This window comes from Megascapheus bottae, chromosome 1, assembly GCF_031878675.1.
Source record: "Megascapheus bottae isolate mThoBot1 chromosome 1, mThoBot2.hap1, whole genome shotgun sequence".
Taxonomy (NCBI): Eukaryota; Metazoa; Chordata; class Mammalia; order Rodentia; family Geomyidae; genus Megascapheus; species Megascapheus bottae.
In genome coordinates this window covers 11,917,284-11,922,420 of record NC_143509.1, presented here as the reverse complement: position 1 = coordinate 11,922,420, position 5,137 = coordinate 11,917,284, and the positions used below count along the sequence as shown (strand labels likewise).

Sequence of the window (5,137 nt, the reverse complement as noted above, 5' to 3'; positions counted from 1 at the left end):
AAAACCTGTCCAAGAGAATTCCCAGGCTCTGAGTTCAAGCCCCCGGAATGGCTAAAATAAGACTTTTAAAGTAGTTGTGCACTGGTTTCTTTATTATCATTATTATCGTTAATTTGTTGTACCAAGATGTTTCAGTTCAATATATCAGTTTGCGAGAAAAAATGGATTTTGGTTGTTGACACCCTTTGTGTTTCCCCAACTGTCTCAACCCAAAGATATCCTCAATATTCTATTTTTAAATAAATATTTAAATTTCATTAATGTATTTGTACAAAGGAGTTGCCACTCAGTAGAGCAGTTTATAAACACAATTTATCTTGATCCATGATAGCCCACTCTCCCTCCCTCTCAGTGGATTGGCTTCCTAGAGTCTAGGGCAGGCACTGGATGTGCAAGTAGGCTCCTAGATCAAGACATGCATCATAAACATGTCAAATTCTTTGATTCCAACCTGTTGTCCTGGAACCTGCTCCCCCTACACTGCACAAGGGTGAGCTGTACAGTCAGGTGATCTTGCTCTAACCATCCCTTATGTTCTTGGCTTTCCAAAATGGCTATGTGTCCCTGGTCAGACATGCAGAAAAAAGACAGGAACATGGTGTCCCAGAGTGAGAAGATGCTAGAAGTAAGGGAGTGCCCCAATTCACAAACATTCATTAGTATATTGTGCTGTATAGGTGGTGCAAAATTTAAACTTGTGTATACTTGAGTTTCAAATACTTAGAGCTGACAATTACTGGATATGTGCTTCATTTTCCTAACAAGATGTTTTTGTTTATGAGCAGTTGCCCAGGTGATAGAGTCACTAAATTCAACCCAGGTTGCATATTTCCTTCTTCTGATAATCTCAGAGGATCCAAAATTACAACCCATGCTCTTTGGACTCTTCCTGTCAATGTACCTGATCACTGTGATGGGAAATCTGCTCATCATCCTGTCTGTCAGCTCTGACTCTCACCTCCACACCTCCATATACTTCATGTACTTCTTCCTCTCCATCCCTTCCTTGGATGAAATCTGCTTCATCTCTACTATGGTCCTCAAGATGCTTGTGAACCTCCAGACTCACAGCAGAGCCATGTCCTGTGTAGTCTCCCTCACACAAATGTGTCTCTTTATCGTTTTTGGCTGTATAGATGTTTTGCTTCTTACTATGATGGCCTATGACCCCTTTGTGGTCATATGTTACCCCCTGAATTACCCTCTAATCATGTACCCTCGTCTCTGTGTCTCCTTGGTTCTTTTGTCATTTGTCGTCAGCCTTTTGGATGGACAGGTACATGTGTGGATGGCATCACAGATAACCAGCTTCAAGGAATTGGAAATCTCAACTTTCTTTTGTGACGCTTCTCAAATCCTGGATCTTTCCTGTAATCACACACTCACAAATGACTTATTTAAATATTTTGTTTGTATCATATTTGGACTCTAGCCAACCTCAGGCAAGAGATTTCTTTCTCTTACTATAAAGTTATTTCTTCAGTGCTGAGAATTCCATCAACAAGAGGGAAGTACAAAGCCTTATCCACCTGTGGCTTTCACCAGTCAGTGGGGTGTTTATTCTTTGGGACAGCATCGGTAGCTTATATTGGATCAGCCATGTCACATTCTCCCAGGGGCAGTGCTGTGTCCTCATTGATGTACACAGTGTTCACTCCTTTCCTGAACCCCTTTATCTACAGCCTGAGGAACAGGGACCTCAAAAGTATCCTGATCAGGTTGTTCAAACCAGGAGCTGACAGGAGGAAGTATGGAATCCGTCTGTATTATGAGCTTTTTTGCTCAGGGAAATTGTTTAACTAATTGAACCATAGGTGCTTCTGGCTGTGTGTGTGTGTGTGTGTGTGTGTGTGTGTGTGTGTGTGTGTGTGTGTGTCTGTGTCTGTGTGTGTTAGTGAGTTTGTGTTAGTGAGTGTGTGTTTGTGTGTTTTCAGTGTGTGTTCAGTGTGTGTGTGTGTGTGTGTGTGTGTGTGTGTGTGTGTGTGTGTGTGTGTGCAAGTGAAGATTCAATTCTGATGGACTTCCCAGCCCTGATGGCTTTGAAATTGAAACTATCATGTCTCTGCCTCCTGAATTTCTTGGATTCTGGGTGGGAACCACAGGCACACAGCTAAAACTGTTTTTCATCAAGGAAACCAATAAAGGAACACTATTTGCAACTGGGGAGAAAAATGAATATGTAAGCTATCTTGTATTTCAGAAGGTTTATTGATTTAGAGAACATGATTGAGACAAATAAAATGATGAAAGATAAATAATGTAAAAATGTGTGGCTCATCATGTATTATTTTTAAGTATGGGGAGATGAATGTGTGCTTGGCTCTCCACATATACTTGATTTAAACAGTTTTACAAAAGTTTGTATTTCACAGATGTCACTGATGATATTTAAAGTGTATATCTTTAATGATTTGACTAAGCTACTTTCTCTCTTTAACACTTTTTATCTTAACTTCCTTGTAGAAACACATTTCACATTAACATGTCCCCATACTTGTACAATGTATCTTCATCAGATTCATCTCTTCCACCATTCTCCTCTTCCACCTACCCTTTCAGCAATGTGCACATTGCGATCCAAATTTCATTTTTTACACACATGAACATGGGTTATTATGACTGCATTCTTCTATGGCTCCTTGTTTCCATTCATTCCAGTACCTCCTAATGGAACTCCACTCAAGACACTGATATTCAAAATATTTCTATTGTTAAATTTTCTGGGGAATATTCAAAAGACTTACAACTTGGAATTGCATTCCTGCATGTGCTGTAAATAGCTACATTTTTGACAATCCTGGGGCTTGAACACAGGGTCTAGACACTGTCCTTGGGCTTTCTCAAGGCTAGAACTCAAGGCTACTTGAGCCACACACCACTTCCAGCTTTTTCTCTACTGAGAAATCAAACACTTATCTTCATGTATGAGAGGAATACATTACCAGACCAAACTCCTGGCCCCAATTAGCCATATTTTAGATGCTGCCATCTAGGCATAGAATTTGGAAGATTTATTTCAGGAGGACAAATCTAAAATCCATTGTTTTGGACTTCTTTTTTCCCTTCTCATCGATGTTAATGAGTTTATTGAGATTTGTAAGCTTTGGATTAATTTTTCTAATTGTGAGTTCTGCAAATCAGGGTCCATGATGTTAGGGGAGCCCGTCATCATCCTGTCCTCAGGCATCTTGTCAAAATCTCCAACAACATATGACACTGTAGCTGGAAATCCTACATATATACCTATACCAAATCCATTTTGTGAGATTCTATTCTTTTCTTTTTTATCTATCCTGGGCTTGAACTCAGGGATGGGGTTCCTCTCTTTGGGCTTTCTTATGGCCAGTGCTCTACCACTTGAGACACAGCCACTTCCAGACTTTTTCTTTGGATGTGGTACCAAAGACTCCAATCCAGAAATTTGTGCCTGCTAGATAAGCACTCTACCACTCGCATGCTCTCAGCCCTGCATAATCCATTCTTAAGTGAGAAAGCTGAGTTTTTTGTCAGTTGTAGAGATTACACTTGGGGCCTGTACACTGTCCCTGAGCCTCTTGTACTCAAGTATAGTGCTCTACCACTTAAGCAATTAGGTTGAGTAAACTGGAAAAAAGTTTTATTTTCTTATGTATAGTTTGTTCTGGTGCCTATGGCTCACACCTGTGGTCCCAGCTATTCAGTGCACTGAGATCTAAGACTCCCATTTCAAAGCCAACCAAGGCAACAAAGCATATGATAATCTTTTTTCTAAATATTTTTATTGTATTTAATAAAAGCTTTACATGATATTTGCCAGATAGAAGGCGCATTAATTCACATATATTGATATTCTTACACATGTCTTGGTCCCCATTACCATGCCCCCAACTCCCCTCTTGGTTTTGCTCCCTTCCCTGTCCAATTTCAAGTAACCAAATACAAATGTATCCAATATATCAGAAAACAAAGTGAGATCTTGTGACAATATGAGATAACAAAGGAACAGCAAAAGAGATGAGAGATAACATAGCACCTTAAGGACAGCAATCATTCCTTAAGCATATGGAAATCTTATCTACAATCAATCTTCAAAGAGGCAAAAGAAGGGGTGTGACTCACGTGGTACAAGGAAAAGAAAAATCCCAGTGAAGTTCCCAGACTGTGACCTATCATACACACTGTTAGAAAGAAAGAAAGTAAGAAAAAAGAAGGAAAAAAGAAATAAGAAAGAAAGAAGGAAACAAAGAACGGGAAAGAACCAAGACAGGCGTTACAAAACCAAGGAATGATGAAGAAATCTCCTGGGAGACAGAAGACTCAGCATAGTATATTCTAGTGCTGAAATATCTGTATGAAATTAAGGGTAAAAAAGCAATTGTGTATATTTTCCAGAAAGTTTACAAGTATCACATCTTAAGAACATGTCACTATTTCTTCATAATAAAAGAAAGCATGCATGAGTGTTTCTTCATAGATTAGATGAGATTGAATTTCACCAACAAGGATGACTGGTGTGGATTTTCTTTCTTCTTTTTTATAATTTTTTATTGTAATTAATAAAAGGGTTACATGATATTTGCCAGATAGAAGGTGCATTAATTCACATACATTGATACACTTTCACATGTCTTGGTATCCATCACCCTCCCCCCCACCCACCACCCACCCCCGGTCTTGGTTTTCCCCCCTTCCCTTATCAAATTTCAAATAACTAAATACAAATAAATTCAATATATCAGATAACAAAGTGAGATACTGTAACAATATGAGATACCCAAGAGACAGCAAAGGAGATGAAAGATAACATAGTACATTAAGGACAACAATCATTCATTATATGGCTTTTGTTTCAGTATCCTGGAGGTCCTTTCAATTAGCTTCAAACCATATGGCCTCATATATCAAGGTTTTGATCTATTGCAGATCTCTGCTAGTAGAGCCCATGGTTTCTACTGGTTATGACAAATGAGGGAAACCATTGAGCCTAAGTTCCTTTGAGTCTGGCTTACTTCACTTAATATGATTTTTTCTAAGTCTTTCCATTTCCTAACAAATGGGGCAATGTCATTCTTTCTGACAGCAGCATAGAATTCCATTGTGTACAAATAACACAACTTGTTGATCCACTCATCAACTGAGGGACATCTAGGATGGTTCC

General features: G+C 39.0%; 1 pseudogene; it reads left to right on the top strand.

Moving 5' to 3' along the window:
• Window positions 1-550: 550 nt before the first annotated feature.
• LOC150068404 (olfactory receptor 7E178-like) lies at window positions 551-1,803 on the top strand (annotated as a pseudogene).
• Window positions 1,804-5,137: the final 3,334 nt, after the last annotated feature.